The 18158-nt window shown below is 42.8% G+C and overlaps 1 protein-coding gene across 3 annotated transcripts in view; it reads right to left on the reverse strand.

The window, feature by feature from the left end:
• AGBL4 (AGBL carboxypeptidase 4) overlaps positions 1-18158 on the reverse strand; it is a 1130159-nt gene that overhangs the window by 376716 nt on the left and 735285 nt on the right. The window lies entirely within an intron of this gene.

An 18158-nucleotide genomic window follows, 5' to 3' on the forward strand; every position in this document is an offset into this window, starting at 1 on the left:
CCCTGGCCATTGGCGTCCGTGTCGAGGCGTTCCTGAGGAAATGGCACATTCAGGAGAGGGGAAGAGGCGGCCATATTGCCGCTTGTCATTACAGTATTTTTACCAAATGTACTTGTCCATACGGCAGTTCCTTTCTGTTGTGGGTTATTTATATGCCTCCCGATTTTCACTACCAAAGCTAATCTATACCACATCAGTAAAACATTCCTAGGCCTTTGAGTTTCCCTTATTCCTTTCCAGGAAGCAGAGCTGCTAACAGAGCACAAGGCTGAGTCAGCACAGACGTGCTTGGCACTTTGCTGGCCAATATTAAGCGGGATCCTGGGATGTATCTGGCAGAACTTTTTTTTTTTAAATCAGTTTTGTGAGACCCTTTAAAAAAGAACATAGCCTGTTTCTGATCCCATTAAGCTCATCCATCTTGCTTTTGAATTTACTTCTTAAAATTCTGTTCTTCCATGTATTGCTTCATTTGATAACTGTTTGTTATTTTTCTAGCTTTATTGAGCTATAATTGACTAATAAGTGTGTAAATTTAAGGCACACGACATGTTGATTTCATTCATTTCTATATTGCCAAATGGTTACCACCATAGCGCTAGCTACCGCCATCACGTAGCTACCAATTCTTTTTCGTGGTGAGAACACTTTAGACCTACTCTCTTAGCAACATCCAAGTGTATGACACAGTATTATAGCTATAATTGTCACACTGTACATCAGATCCCCAAACTTGTTGACCTTATTTGGTAACAGCTGATGAGTTCCTACCTTGTGTCAGGCCCTGTGCTAGGTACTAGGTACTAGGACTAAAACAAGAATGGGACACGTTTCCTGCCCACGAGGGGTACTAGCTCCTCCACTAGCTAGCTGGGCAAACTTGATTAAGATACTTAACCTCTCTGTTTCCTTGATTGTATAATGGAAATAAAATGAACCAACGTATAGGTTACTGAAAGGAACAAACGAGATGTAATATTAAAGTACTTAACACAATGCCTAATATTATAAGCACTCATATATAGCAGTTACGATCAAAATTATTATATGTAATATTTTACTAAGGGCTGGCTCCAATTGTCTACTTTGAAATAGTTTCACCAACTTTGCCAGTTGAAAGTCACTTCTCCTTTTCCTTTTCTTTGCATTTTGCACCCTGAGTTACTGCTTAGTCCATTCACCTTCTGTTATAGATCATTGCACCCCTATCTGTCATCTCCACTAAATTGTGAGCTGCTTGAGGGCAGAGGCTGTTTTTGTATATATTTCCATTTGTTCATTTCTGGTCCTTGCTATCAAGTTTGGTAGTAGACGCAGATAAATGGACAGGTACTTACTGACCAGCCTGTGAAAGCAGTAGGCACAGGAATCTGTCAGAATACACAGGAGGAGCAAGGAACTCAGACCAAAGGAGGCAGAGAAAGTGCCCTAGAGAAAGCGGCATATAAACTTCATTCTGAAGGGAAAGTGGGCATTAGGACAGGGTGAACGGGGCAAGGAAACATATTCCTGATGAGGGAAAAACCCAGAGATGAGACAAAGCAACGTGCATTCTGGGAACTAAAAGGTTTTATAACGCTACAGGAGGAGCCATAGGGAGGAGACAGGAGTGAGATGAGTTGAAGAGACAGGCAAACACCAGGTCATGCAGGGCTTTGCAGACCAAGTTAAAAAGTCCTGACTTTAAGAAGATGGGAAGTCACCACAGGTGCAATGCAAAAAGAGTGACATGATGGCCATCTAAACCCCAACAGTGGGGGTGGGGGGGAGAAGACACGTTTGGAAGATCAGAATCAACAGGACTGAGTGACTGAGTCCTGCTGCTGTTGAGGGTGAGAGGCTGGGGGGGGGGTCACAGATGACTTGAGTGTTCCTGGCTCCAGCACTGGAGTAAATGGCCGTGGGATTTCTGAGCTGGCACAAACAAGGAGAGCCGGTTTGGAATTTGGAGGAAGAGAACGAGCTCTGTTTTAAAACACAATTGAGGTGCCTGTGGGACATCACAGTGGAGATATTAAGTGGGAAGTTAGATAGAAAGGTTTGGAGCTCCAAAGAAAGCAAAGGACTGAAGAAGTACAGATTTGGGTGTCTGCTGCAGAGAGATGATAATTGAAGCCTAGAGGGAACGAGATCACGCAGGAAGCCTGTGGAGAATTGAAAGAGGAGGCAGCCTAGATCAGAGCCCTGGCAAATCCCAGGATCTGACCAAGTCTTACAGTTGCTAGAAAAGGAGGCTGGAAAGGTATGCCTAAGGAGAGAGAAGGGTGCCCGGTAGTATGCTGTCACAGGAGCCCATGGAAAACAGTGTTTCCGGGAGGGAACGGTCAGAGGCATCATACTAAAAACCAGAACTGCATTTTGTGATCTTGGCCAGAGCAGCTTCAGTAGAACTGAGGCGGAGCAGGAGCCAGGCTGTGAGGGCTGAGAAATGAGCGGAAACAAGGAAGTAGAGACGGCAAGTATAGAAAATACTGTTAATAAACTTTGACTGTGAAGGAGGAGGAAGAGGGAGGAGGAGAAAGAGAGAACGCGGAGGGGATGGGGTTAAGGAAGCTGTTACTGCTTTGTTTTGTTTTAAGATGAGAGAGACTTTACCATGTTTAAATGATGATGTGAAAGCAGTAGTTCTCCCTCACAGGACAGGCAGATAATTAATTATATGTTTATAAAAATGTTCTCTTGTTCATTCTTTCATGTCCTAGCAGCCTTGTGAGGTGGGCAGAGGAGGGATTAGAACCACCTTGCCATCGCTGATGTTGTGTAATAGATGAGGAAACTCAAGGAGCGATGAGAGAAAGGGCCTCTGCCTGTGACCACATAGTAGGTCAGTGCAGAGCCAGACCGGAACCCTGGCCACAGGTCCAGGGGGAAACGTGACGGATAGTGACCTGTGAAATGGTACCAAATGCCCTGGGTTCCCGGAGAGAGTCAATCATTTCTTCAGCATGGCTTCCCTTCTTTACCCAAACCTCTCACTGTGCCTATCATACTGCAGAGTGATGGTTTCTTCTTTCCTTTGTCTACCTTCCCCCAGGAGTATGGGAGCACCTTGAGGACATACTTTGTCTGAACTTTGTATCCCCAGTGCCTAACAGAGTTTGGCACATAAGGGAGAGGAAGAGGTCAGGGTTCCTTAGAAAATGTCTAAGCCAGGAACTTTCATGTATCTCAGTACTTCTAAACCCAGGCTGCACATTACAATCACCTGGGGAGTTTTAAAAACTATTAAAGCTTTGACCCCACACAAAACCAATCAAATGGCACTCTAGGGGAAGGGGTATGTTTCAACCCTTACCAGGTGGATACTAAGACACAGCTAGGGTTGCAAACCACTGTTTTTCATGATTTAATTTAATTTTATTAATAGTCATGGGATAGGTAACATTATTTCCAATCAAAGGGTATAGAAACAGGCTCATAGAGGGTAATGATACATAGAAGCCATGTGGTTGGTCCATGACTTAAATGCTAGTCTGGACGTTTATCTAACAAGTGCTTAGTAAATGTTTGTTGAACCCAAGTAAATGCATTTGAAACTCTCTGTTACACTGCTCATCTCGACATATTTATCTGTGTCCATATGTGACCTGTCTCTTGATTCAAAAAAAGAAGTCACCATACCTTGGAAATTATACCAAGAAAATGCATCTAGGAATTCTAGGGATCAAAGTGGTTAAGAGTCAAACATCTTACATCTTCACATCAGCAAGAATTTGATGTCAAAAAATGGCAATTGATCCAATGAATAGAATAAACATTGACCCCTGAGTTTCTGGAATATTTCTAATTTAATATACTCTGGCCGCTATCTTATCTATGACAGCAAAATCCTAGAAATTTCAATGTTTTATAAAGTAGTAAGTGAATGTCAGTGAATGTTACAATAAAATACACTGAACTCAGAAAAGATGAATACAAGTTAGAGTTAGTTGCCCAAATATGGGCATGTTATGCATTAGTTCATGGCCATGTAGATTTAATAAAAAATCTTGAAAAAAAACTAGGCACATAAAAACTCAATGAAAAACCATTTAGAACTAATAAACTCACTACAGTTGCAGGATACAATATTAACATATAAAAGTCAGTTGTGTTTTTATATACAAATAATGAATTATCCAAAGAGAGAAAATTAATTCCATTCACAATAGCAACAACAACAACAACAAAATACTTAAGAATAAACTTAACCAAACTGGTGAAAAGCCTGTACACTGAAAACTACAAAACATTGATGAAAGATATTAAAGAAGATAGAGATAAATGGAAAGAAATCTTGTGTTCATGGACTGGAAGAATTAAAATTAAAATTTCCATACTATCTAAAGTGATCTACAGATTCAATGTAATCTCCAGCAAAATTCCAATGACAGTCTTCACAGAAATGGAAAAACAATCCTAAAATTTGTATGGAAGCACAAAAAAATCTAAATAACCAAAGCAATCCTAAGCAAGAAGAACAAAGTTAGAGACATCACATTTATGATTTCAAAATACATTAAAAAGCTACAATAATCACAACCATATGGTACTGGCATAAAACAGACACAAGACCAATGGAACAGAATAGCGAGCCCACAAATAAATCCATAGAGCTAGGTCACCTGATCTTTGACAAGGGTGCCAATAACACACAATAGAGAAAATATGTGCTCTTCAATAAATGATGTTAGGAAAAGTGGACATCCTCATGTAGAAGAATGAATGTGGAACCTTATCTCACACCATATAGAAATCAACCCAAAATGGATTAAAGATGTAAATGTAAGACTTGAAACTATAAGACTACTAAAAGAAAACATTAAGAAAAATGCTTCTTGACGTTAGTCTGGACAATGACTTTTTGGGTATGACATCAAAAGCACATGCAACAAAAGCAAAAGTAGGTAAGTAGGATTGCATCTAACTAAAGCTTCTGTACAGCAAACAAAACAACCAACAGAGTAAAAAGGCAACCTATGGAATGGAGAAAAATATTTGCAAACCATGTATCAAATAACCCAAACTATATAAGGAATTCATACAACTAAATAGCAAAAAGCCGAATAACTTTAAAAAATTAAACATTTAAAAAATGGGCAAAGGACCTGAAAGACATCTCTCAAAAGAAGAAATACAGATGGCCAACAGATAAATGAAAAGTTGCTCAATATCACTAATCATCAGGGAAATGCAAATTAAAACCACAATGAGATACACCTCATATCTGTCAGAATGGCTATTATTAAAAAGACAAAAGATAAGTGTTGTGAAGATGTGGAGAAAAGGGGAACCCTTGTGCTCTGTTGGTGGGAATGTAAATTGGTACAGTTACCATGGAAAACAGTATGGAGGTTCCTCAAAAAATTAAAAATAGAACTACCTTGTGATTCAGTAATTTTACTTCTGGGTATATAGTCAAAGGAAATAAAATCTGTATTTGAAAAGATATACTATGCACTCCCACATTCATTCCAGCATTATTCACAATAGTCAGGATGTGCAAACAACCTAAATGTCTATCAGTGGCGGGTAAAGGACCCCTTTACCCACGCTCTCCTCTGCAACCTGTTTTTTGGCATCTATCCTACTATCTCTCTCACTGTCTTGCCATTGTCTGTTTACTTGACTGTTTTTCCCGTTAGACTTGAACATTTCCCCAGCAGGGACTCTTTCATCTCTGTTCCTAAACTTGGCACGGGGCCTGGCTCCAGCCTCGGCTGAGTAACTGTGTGGAGAATGAATGAAAGAGAGTAATCTTATGCTTCTCCCTGAAAGGGAATTTGTTAAATGTCTAACAGGTGTTGGTATAACTTTTCAATCTCTCTGAGACCTTTCATGTAAATTGCCAAGTTAGGAAAAATTCCTCATTAGACGGTGTCAAGATTGTTGGTTTGGGAAATGTGATACCCAAACCCTGGTGTAGTCTCTGATCTTCATTAAACAACTATCCTAATTAATCATGAGGCCAAGTTTTTAATGAACTATTTCTATAAGTTCTGCATTGGTCCTAAAACCCCAATTCCCCATGCAGATTCTGGACCCCTTTCACTCAAGATGGCTTCTACCAGAGTAATCTAGATCTGTCGGCCAGGAATTCCAATCCTTGGTTGATATGACCAAATTAGGGAGAAAGGTAGACTGTCTGCGAGCAAGGACTAGACGCGGGTGGTCTGAGAACATGGCCTGGTATAGCTAGAATGATGTTCCGCAGGTACCTCAAAATCCACACATCTTCAACACAGGTCATGAGTTTTACATCAAAACCTGCTCCTCCCCCAGTGAGCTGTCTCCAGCTCCGTGTGTGGCATCACCATCCCCTCAGTCTCTCAGGCTGGACACCTGGGGGCCATTCAAGATTCCTCTGACTATTCAGCTCTCTCAAGGACATCCTAACCATTCTAGGTCATGCAAAGATCTTAAAATTTCTCCATTCTCACAACTACTAGCCCAGTTAAAGGCTACATAGTTTCTCATGTTGATTATAGTAATAACCTCCTGCCTGGTCTCTCTGCCTCCAGTAATCTCCACATTGAAGTTAGAGGTATCTTTCTAAGATGCAACACCGACCATGTCGTTGCCCTGCCAAAATTTCTTCAGGGGCATACTGTTCTCAGGAGCTGCCTTTAATTGCCGTCCCCAGGGACGGCCACCCTCAGCACTCTCCGGCTACGTTCCCGACATCTTGAGCTGCTTTGATTTCCTCCAGTCCTCCTCCTACTCTCCTGCTCCACAGGTTTTGAACCAGCCTGGAACGTCCTTCCCAAAATCTTTGTCTGACTAACTCCTATTTACCTTTCATTTTGGGGGGATGTCTTCCCTGGCTCCTTCCTAAGATAATCGATCCAGCTGGGAGCTGAACTCCAAGACAGCAAGGCTCTGTCTTCCACAGTGCCTAGCACGGTGCTGTATACACACTGTGTGCGTTGAATGCATGAAAAGAAGAAGGGAATTCATACTTATTAAGTACTGATTGCGTGCCCCGTGCTCTCTAGGCCCTATTCATTGAAGTCATTTGGTCCTCCTGACAACACTGTGTAAGGCATCGCAGTCTTCATTTTACAGATGGAGCAAGGAAGACTCAGAGAAGCTGAGTCACTTATTGAAGGCCACACAGCTGGTAAAGGCAGAGCAAAGACTCCAAAGTCTGTATTTTTCTATTGTTCCATATTCCTCTCATGGAACCTGTAACATGGGAGATGATCAGAAAAACCTTTGTTAAATGAATGAAGAAGTGAACATATGGGGATCATAGCTGCAAATAATAAAATCCATTTCAGGAAAAAAATACACACCCAAACAATAAGAATGACTATCTTAGGGTAATGGGTATGGGGTGATTTATTATCATCTCCATTGTCGTTGTCGTCGTCATCATCATCGTCATCAGCCTATCTTCTTGAGTTTTCTAAGTTTTATTTAATGAATATGGATTCATTATCAAGTATTAAGGGGAAATAAGCAAAATGAAAGGAAATATTTATTTATATATTCTATTTCAACAACGAACTAGATACTTCATAGAAAAGAGGTAGATATCCTCTTACATGTCCTTTTGCTTTTTTTCCATAGTATTTACTACCTTCTAACATCCTATTTAATTTACTTATTACATAGCTTATCATCTGTCTTCTCCAGTGAACTATTGGGTCGTTGGGAAAGTCATGATGCATTTTTGCATTGAAAAACATAAAAAAATACATCATGACTTTCCCGACGACCCAATATAAGCTTCACAAAAGTATGCACCTTGTTCACTGATGTATCCCAAGTGTTAAGAATAATGCTGGACACAGGTCTTCACAAATATCTATTAAATGATTAAATAGCCCCATCATTTCAAACTCCTCCAATGATGAGTCGGTTTTTTTCCAGTGCTTTTTGGCTTACTTTTGCAAACATCTTCCTTGTTGTCTAACTTGAATTTCCTTAGGTTGAATAACAAAAGAATTCTGCTCAAACTGAAAGACAACTTTTATCAAAATGGGGATTCTTCATCAATGGAAATGGCTTCCAAAGGAAGCTCCGGGTTTCGTGGCAATAGTAATACATCAAAGCTTGTTCACATCTGTTACGGTATTTGATCCTCACAAAAACACAGTGATAAAAGCCAGCCAGGAAGTATTATTTTCTCTACTTGATAGATAAGAAAACTGTGACAACAAGTAGTCAATGCGAATGGCCTAAGGACCCTCAGTTAAGTTGATGTCACAAAGCAGGGACCAAAACACAATCTGACAAGTAACTCAGATTTGGGAGAGTGGCAGGACTATATAGTTCCTGGAAGAACATGGGATTTGAGGCAGAAAAGTCCAGGAGGTGTGTGCTCCACTGCTGAGACAAGCAGAACCTAGTTATAGGACACAGGCAAGAAAACACGGATGGGAGGCTGCTGAGATGACTGGGAGGAAGGGCAGAGCTGAGCTATGTTTCCAAAGACCTTTGCATTTCTCCCTCGGATGCGCAGGATTAAGCCCAAGCCCACCAGACCTCCCAAACCCATCGTGTCCTCTCCATCCCTATGCTCTAGTCCAGTCGTCATCACTTCTTGCCTAGACAGCTGCAAGAGCTCCCACACTGGACTCACTCCTGCGGTCTTGCCGCTGGAGGCCAAACTCCACACTGTAGTCAGACTGATTCTTCCATAAGGAAATCTCTACCATGTTATTTTTGTTTTACTTCTTTATTATCTAGAGGGCAAAACAAAAACTTCTTACCATGTCACATAAGGCTGTTATGCTGACCTCTCCAGCTTTATCGCCTATCACATTCATATTTCCTTTGGGAGGATCTTTGTCCTCCCAACTCCACAGGGACAGTGAATTGCAAGCGTACTTGCTCTTCGGGAGCATTTGCGCCCCTCCAGCAGGGCAATGTGCTGTCCTGTTTATCTCTCCTGTCCCCAGCCCCTGCTGTTTTTGACAGCAAGGACTGTCGTGGTCACAGTGATACCACTAACAATGTAGCACAATGCTTGGCACTTAGTGCTCAAACCCACAAAGTAGGTGGCTCTCACAGTGTGCTTCCTGGGCAGCGTGCCCCGGGCACTTGTCAGACATGCACATTCTTAGGTTACACCCCAGATCTACTAGGTTGAAAACACTGAGAGTGAGACCTAGTCACCCAGGTGCTCTGAGGCCCACTAACGTTTGAGAACTGCTGTACTAAAGTCTTGGAGGAATCAAAGAGGACTTCTGTGTGGACAGAATCAGGAAAGGCTTCCCAGGGGAAGAAGAAACATTTGAGTCGGCCTGCTCGGGGTAAGATTTAGATGGGAAGAAATAGAAGGGAAGGGCCTTCTCGGGAGACGAAATGACAAGAACAAAAGCAAGGAGATAGAGAAGTACAATGCATGGTCAGGCAGCGCTGCTGGGCCCGGTTGCCTGGAGCCTGGATGGAGGGAGGGAAAGGAAAGGAGATCAGTTTGGTAATTTGGTGGCTCTCCCACTGACCCATAAGCTTCTCCACAGCCGGGACTGTTTGATAGATGACTCAGGGCAAGGGCTGAGTGAATGTTTGATGACTGACTGACTGAGGGCAGCTCAACTGCTGAAGAATATCAGAGAAATAGGTTTTCTGTAAGAACAGCCAGTATCATGCAACTGTTCCTGAAAAGGAAAGTGCAAAGAAAATGGTTCCACTGCAGCTGGAGCATAAACTTTCCCATCTGGCTCCATCTAGTGTCCTAATGGGCAGATTTCTAGTTTAGGACATCTCTAACCACAGAGGAAACATCCTCTGATTGTTATGCTGCAGACACAGGGGTGGGAGGGACGCAGGGCAGCTCGGGGCTTGGATTCAAATGAAAACAACTTTAGGTCTGAGCTTTCTTGATTTTTCCATTTAGTTATTCCATTTGAATTTCCTGTAGCTTTGTGTGCTGTGCTGTGTGTGTGTGTGTGTGTGTGTGTGTGTGTGTGTGTGTAGGGATGAGAGACAAGTCCTTTGCATATGCCCGATTCCAAAGGCTGTGCACCCAGAGTCTTTGAATTCCCATATCAGGGCATATGGGACAGGTTTTGGCGATGTTCTGTAATCTCCACCAGGGGGTATCCCAGACTCTTAAAAAAAAAACATGCAAACCTATGACTTGGGAGGGGGTCATTTTCCTTTAAAGGCAATCAACAAATTATGATCAATGCCTCTGATAGGATGGAATGAATGTTATTCCAAGAAAATAATCAGAGGAAAAAAAGAACATAATCAGAGATCGAAACATGTTCAAGAGTCTTCATTAAACTGTAATAATAAAAAAATTAAAAATTACCTAAATGTTCAATAAGAGGGAATGATTAAGTTACCCATATGCTTACTATGGAATATTAAGTAATTTGTAGAGTCATGTTTTCAAATAATATTTAATAACATGGAAAATGGTCGTGATATAGTGAAAAAAGGAAAATATGGTATAATACCCATTTTATTAAAACTACAAAAATACAAAGAAAAAAGGTGGTGAGAAATACAGCGATATGTTGACTTGTGGAATGAGCATCATTTAAATTTAAATTCTTCTACTTTGATCTATTTTTACAATGAGTAATATTTATAGTTTAAATATGGTATTAAATTAAGAATTGGGTAGCAACATAAAAAGGAAAATGTTAAAAAATGAAAAGTGGGATATTAGTGAAATTGGGGCCATGTAATCAAATAAAAAGTATGCAGCGATAGTAGTTTGGAAAAACATTTTGCCAAAATTGCCTAATATGCCCCAGGCTTCACAATCATTGCTAAGAGGTCACATTTTTGGTGTTTAAATGAACCATGACCTATTTTTAAAATAATTAAATAAAATTAACCTTATCTTGTAATGCAGTTTAGTTTTCAAGAGTCAAATGCCATCTATGAGATAATAGGACTGGAGACTAGTTACCAAGCTTAACCAGATGAGTCCGGGATGAAAAATCATGCATCCTTGGTATTGTCCATCTTTAACTAGCCATCTATTAATAGCATTATTTGTGTAGTAACAGCTATACTTTCTCAGACCTTTTTCACATAAATCTCACAAAAAGCCCATAAGCAAACCCTGATTGATAGACACACTATTCTTTCTGCCTAAAAGCACCCTGGGTCTCAGAAATGTCAGACCAGGTAAGGTTTGTTGATGTTTGTTATGTGCCCATCACTGAGCAACATATTGTACCTGTCCTCTCACAGATTTATCTCAATGAATCTTCAGGATGATTTTATGATATATATGAGATTAGCATTGTGTTGCAAATAGAAAAATTGAGGCTCACAGAGGAGAAATGACTTCTCCACGGTCATATAACCAGCACATGAGTAGCAGCGCCTGGTTCAAACTGAGACTTGGCCACCTGCAAATCCAAGCACTTCCTACCACATTCTTTATTTCCACGAGGGGTCCCCAGGGGAGAATGAACAGGATGGAGGAGGAGATGCAATGTCCAGAGCTCTTAGAAGGCACCACTGTGGCCCAGCTCCTGCTCTGCACTCCAGTGACCTTGAGCTTGAAAGAGACAAAGGAGCAGACTCCCCTGATGCCCTGGGATGAGTCAAGAGGAAAGGCAGCTCTCAGGGAAACAGCTGGCCTTTCTCCAGCAGCCGGGCCAGCGAGATAAACAGATCAATGCAGACACTCGCCTCCACCTAATGAGCTAATGGCACAGCCGGGGTACTGCCTTATTGGATTGCTGGACATGCTGGCAGGGCCCAGAGTTAAGCAGGCCCGCTGCAGGGGTGGGGGCTCATGTCCCCACCCCCTAGTGAAGTCCAGCTCCTTCGTCTGAAAGCGTGGAATGGCTTGCTCCTTTGTTTGCTCATTTGTGTGTGTGTGTGTGTGTGTGTGTGTGCGCGCGCGCGCTCGCGCGTGCATGTGTGTGTTTCTTCACTCTCCTAGGACAATGTTGAGATTTGCTGAAGTGATGTCAATGACCTTTCTGCTCTATAGCCCAGAGTACCACAGATGAAGGAGGCAGCTTGGTGTGTTACTAAGAGTCCTCACCTGGGCATCAGCACAGATGTACTATGATTCCCACAGTGACTCACTGGGGGACTTAGGGCACATCCCTGCCCTTCTCTGGGTGCCAATTTCCCATGTGAACCATGCAAGCCTGTAGTGACTGGAGTACATGCCAGGCAGCATGCCATGAGCAGAGGTAACTCACCTGACACTGACAATTATATTAAGCTACTGGCTTGATCCCGCTCCTGCCTCTCTGCATCCTGGATAACTTGTTAATAATGGTGATAATGACAATTCTAATAATAATTACAAATGTATGTTTATTGAACATCTACTCACTAGGAGACAGCCATTGTCACTCATCACTAACATCAAGCTCTTGCTCTCTTTTCTTGAACACTCTCTCCCTCTCTAAGTTTCCTTGACTCGGTGCCCTCGGCTGTATTTACTCTGGTCTATTGCTGTTGGCACAGGCCCGGCACCCCATTCAGAGACTTCCAGATCATCTCACTGAGTCAGGTCTCAGGTGGTTCCTGCTCCTGCACTGGCTTATTCCTAGTATATATAGGCTACTGGGCTTAAGGGTGCCAAGTGGCCATTTCCTGTTGGCAACTAGGGGGGTCCTACTTGACTTAGACCCCTCTTAATGGCCAGGGAAGGCTGCCTGGGGGTGGGAGCAGGGGCAGGAACCTCCCCAGACCCCTTGCCTGAATACTTAGATGCTTGAAAAAAGACTCGCTGCTTATTACACAGGCACAAGAAGGTTAAGGAATTGGGCAGTCCCTAAACTAGAAGGATGCCAGGCAGGCCACTGTTCTCAGCCCAAGACAGAAGAACGTAAACTATAGTCACAAAGGCATTCTTTGAGCCCATTAAAAATAGAACCTTTAGGGCCAGCTGAGTGGCGTGTTGGTTGGGGGTTGGCTTGGGACTCCAGCTCTGAGCAGCGGGGCCTCGGTTCCCATCCCACATGAGGGCAGGTGACGTTGCACCCTCTGTGGCTGGGATGGTGAACAACAGCTCGACCTGGAGCTGAGCTGCTGTGGGTAGCTGGCGATGGCATAGGCTGCAGTGGGGCTGGCCAGGAGCTGGCATGGGCTTTCGTGAGCTGCGTGAGCTGCCATGAGCAGCCGTCCAATGGCCGGCAAGTGACTGCCTCACCGGGAAGAGCACAATGATGATACCAACATGGGCGAGTGAAGCGACGTCCTCCACAACTAGACTGAAGAACAAAAGGACAGCAACTTCTCTGTTCCCCTCCCCCAATTCCCCAATAAAATATTAAAAAAGAAAAAATAGAACCTTTATATATGTCCTTCTCTGAGGAGCCTTCCGAAGGATTTTGGTCTAAAAGTATCTTTAGTGTTGAACTATCTCAGTGGTTTGCAAATTTTTAAAACTGTGAAACCTTCTGTACAGAAGAAATTACATTTAAAAGCCATGGTGTAAAACAGATGCAGTGGGTGAGACGCTAAGGCTCCATGGAGCAGTTCGAAAATCACTACTCTAGTCTAACTCTTACATTTACCCTGTGGGTGGTGAGGCTTTGACCAGACTTGGGTCTCCTGACTCATAGTCCCGCACTGTCTCCCCCATCCACATTGCCCGGGTCATGCACTCATTACTCCATCCCCGACCCAAGCAGTACTTACTTAGATTCTACTATGTTGAATCTACAGAGGGTATTACAGCAAGACATCATTCAAGTCCACAGACAGCTTACAGACCGCTGAGGCACTGAACAGAGCAAGAAAGGCAGCAGCCCACAAGTGGGCTAGATTAGGGTTTCTTAATATTGGATTTACTGAAATTTCGGACCAGATAATTCTTCCTTGTGAGGGGCTGTCTTATGCATTGTAGGATGTGTAGCAGCATTCATGGCTTCCACCCACTAGAGGTCAGTTCACAGCCCCTTCCAAGTCCTGACAGCTAAAAATGTCTCCAGACATTGCCAAATGTCCTGGGTAGGGGAAGCGGGGAGAATCACCTCCAGTTGAGAACCACTAGACTGGTTAACACAGGAGAGCAACATAAGGGACCTCCCCAGGTTTCATAAACTTAAAAGGTTGTATAAAATGAAAGGCCAGGTAAATGATGAAGACAAGTATCCTAAGAACTCTGAGAAGGGGCTCCCTTGTACCTTTGCGTTCAGTATGTGTAACCCCTGTGGCCAGCGATGGGGAGGATGGGGTATGATGAAAAGCCAGTTTCAGGGTGGTGATATGAGCGCAGCGGGGCGGGAGGAGGGGGAGGCTTGGCTGAAGGTAGACGGGCCCTGATAGGTACGTGCCGATGTCCTCCCACCCTATGCTAGCCTAAAGGTGACCTATGCAGACCTGGTGGCTGCATGGAAAACCTCCTGGACCAAGACAAGGCCACCTGGCTCCGCTCCTCCCTCTATTACTAATTCACAGTGTGATTTTAACCAAATCTCTCTCTCGGACCTCGGCATCCTCACCTGTAACGAGGACAGGGAGTGAGGAATGTAGTCTCCCCAGTGATCCCTAAGTTCCCTCCTAGCGCCCGGGGACTATCTTCTCATTTTTGCCACAATCCTAGAAAGAGTGAAACCAAGTCAGGTTAATGACTACTTCATCTTAGGCTTCCTCAGCCACGTCTGAAAACCCACTTTCTCAGATAGCAGATTCCAAAAGAAAATACGTAGGGGGTTATGCTTCTAACCATACTTTAGAATAACCATGATGATAACTGTGATTAATTTCCATATGTGGCTTTAGAGTTAACAAAACACCTTCCCCCGTGATACTCACATACCTGATTCTCAAAACAACCCTGTGAGGTGGGAATAAAAACCACCACGTCATGGGTGAGAAAATCCGTGTTCAGAAAGGTTGAGAGCCTTTGCGTGAGGTCACGCCCAGACCTGCCTACTTCGAGCTCCTTGCTGCGTGGGTGCGCTCAGCTGCCTGTGCCTCACTAAGCACAGGAAACTACTCCTGCAAGTCTCCCAGAGAAAGGACGGGAAGGCGAGTGACTGAGACACTCGAGAAGAGCCAGGATACTGAGGAACCGATGGGGACTGTGATGGTGGTGACAGGGCTGGCTGAACGAGTACCAAGCCACGTGCTTTGAAAGAGTTGAGAAAAGAAAAAACATCTTCCCACTGTTTGCCTGCCAAGGCCCTGCACTGGGACACGGGAACAGAGCTCTACTTAAGGCTTAATTCTATTGATTACACATTCCATTTTCCAAAGTGCCATTTGCCTGAAGGAGCAGGTGGTGTTTTCGGCATCCATTTAGCTGATATATTAGCCATGTGGCTCAGTGCGTCAGCAGGCCGAGTCATCAATTTGCGGGGAGATGACAGAGAATCACTCACTGCAGAGTCATAATGGGGAGGGGGATGGGGAAGAGAACACGGAGAAAGAGACAAAAACATCGGAATGGTGGCCCTCACTGGGGCAGAAGCAGGGGATAGATAGATGGCCCGACGCAGCGCCTTTGGTGGAAGAGAGCGAGCATGCTCAGGATGACTCTGGGGCAGGGCCTGTGCTGGGCACTGGGGACACAAAGTGGGGGGTCACCAGAACTCCCCCCTTGAAGGACTCAGTGTAGTGAGGAACACATGCTATTAATGGCCATATCAGACACACCCTACAAAAGAGGGACGGAGTGGGTGACGGGAAAGTGCTTTAAAACTCCATGGCTCTGGTTCAAAACCAGCTTTATCACTTACTAGCTGTGTGGCTGAAGGTAAAGTTATACTGGAAGCTCCTGGCGAGCAGGGACTATATGTCTTATACGTTTGTGGATGCCGAGTGCCCGGTCCCAGAGTTTGGCATTGCCATCATAATCACCAAAAAATATAATAGTTTCATTATGATAACAATAAAAGTAGGAACAATAGAATCACATTTATTGAGCTCTTGCTATGTACCAGGTGTTATACATATTTTAGTTGTCAAAACAGCCTATGAATTAGGCACTATTATTACCTTTATTTAATAGAGGAGCAGATGGAGCCTCAAGTAACTTTCCCATAGTGACACGGTTTGTAAGTGGTGGTAAAGCCAGGATTCAAATTCAGATGTGTCTGGTTCCACAGCCACATGACCACTGAATACTACAAAGTTCAATGATCCCAACTGTACTCAAGTTATTTAACGTTGCAGAGACTCATTTTATTTATAAGTCAAGTGGATCCAATAGTTTTTCTTTTTCATAGGTTGTTGTAAGCATCAAATAAGACAACATATGTAGAGCATTAGCTTGTACATTCTAAAAAGCTCAACAAAGGTATCTATTATAATCAGTATTCTTAAGACTATTGTGCTCAGGGGAGGTATTCGAGGGGCAGAGCCCACCCAGTTTAAGGGAGACTTCCCCAGTGCCCGTGTGCACAGCCACTCTTCTCTGATGAAACCGGGGTGCCTCCTCTGGTGCCTATTTTTGCTAACGCATCTGTATGAGTCTTTTAAATTAGATCACTAACAATTTATTTATTAAGACTTTTCTCATTTGACACGCATGTGTGAGGTGGTCATGGCAAAGGCAGAATGTGAGTAAAGCCAGCAATGGCTTTAGAGATCACACTCCAATAAAAAGGCTCATTGGCCCTTGAGTGTCAGTGAAGAAACTTATCTGACAGAGCGGAAGTGAAAGGAGGATGCTAACCATTTGCCTTGGAAGAGACCCCCACCACCACTTTCTCTCTGTCTGGTCTGGCTAGAGAATTTCCTCCACCCCTCCCTGAGAAAGAGGTGCCATGGAAGAAGGGACACTCACTGGCGTTCGCTCACCCATTCACTTACTCATTTACTCAACACATCTTTTTATTTATTTATTTTTTTAGCTGAGCCATCCTGCTACCGGTTGGCAGTTCAGCGGCTGCTCAGCTCGGGCCGGGAATCGAACTGCTGTTGCTCAGAGTTCAAGCTCTTGAGCGAGCTCTTAACCAACTGAGCCACTCGGCCGGCCCCAACACATCTTTTTAGAGGTCTTGCTTTATTCCAGGTACCATACTTGGCACCGGACTTAGAAAGCTAAATGAGATTTTTATTGCTACTTATAAATTAGAAGGGTGATGCTTGTATAGCTACAAAATAATGTGATCATTCATTCACTGTCATGCTATTTAAAATAATGGCAATTTAGAACCATTTAAACTAAAAACCCTAGGAGATTTTTAATAAAGTATGGTGCATCATTTCAAAAGAGTATTATTTAATCATTTAAAGTATTTACAAATAATTTCAAATAATGTGGTAAAATGTTCACACATGTTAAGTGATATAAAACTATAGCTACAGTATGTTACCAACTATATATACATATATGCATGAAATTAGGAAGAAAATATTCAACATATTAATGATAGTTATCTTTGTGGATGGTGTTAGGGGGATATTTTCCTGATATCATATTTCTTCTATATTTATAAAATAGTCTACAATGAACATACAGTAGAAATTAAACAGAAGATATTTGTATCCATATAGAAAATCATAATCGTTATACTAGAAGTATGTATAGAATACTCTTGGTACAGAAAGAGTGACTTTCCAATTTTTCTATTTTACAGATGAATATATTGAGGCTCTGAGAGATTAAGTAATTTTTCTGAGGCTTTCCAGCCCATACAAGGCTGAGGCACAGCTGAAACCCATCATCTGATTCTGAATCTGAACATTGCCCGCTGAGCCACTGGGGCTTTCTAAGAGGTAGCTGGGTACCTGGCTGGAATGGGAGGACTGACCTGCCTAGACAGTCTCCAGGGTCTGGCAGAGCTACTGCTCTGACTGCTCTGGAAGAACTCACAAGCCAAAAGGAGAGCCTGGGAATGATTCAGTGATGGATCTCTAGCCAACGGGTCTGGAGGAAGGAAGTGCATAGTGCTGTAAAAATAACCTTGACTGTTTGCATTTCACTTCATCAAGATTTATTTAGAAGAATATTTGAATTAGAAGAAGAATATAGGTCTGGGCACGTGCTTAATGTTTTTATTTAGATTTAGAACACACAGCACCAGCATTCAGATGCTTTTAATGTTTGAGTATTTTAATATCACTGTATTGTGTGCTTAGCATCCATGATTATACATATACATCTTCAAGTCTAATTTACTTTTAACTTCATTATGGTCTCTTACAACTAGGATTCAATGAATTCTGCAGTTGGCCACACAGCCCAGCTCTAGGTTTATTTTGCAATTATACATTTGTGTGCATATATCTGTGGGCATCTAAATCCTAACTACCCCCCAAAATTCTTTTTTAGACGCAAGTAT

The sequence above is a fragment of the Hipposideros armiger genome, unplaced genomic scaffold (assembly GCF_001890085.2).
Source record: "Hipposideros armiger isolate ML-2016 unplaced genomic scaffold, ASM189008v1 scaffold_261, whole genome shotgun sequence".
NCBI classification, from domain to species: domain Eukaryota; kingdom Metazoa; phylum Chordata; class Mammalia; order Chiroptera; family Hipposideridae; genus Hipposideros; species Hipposideros armiger.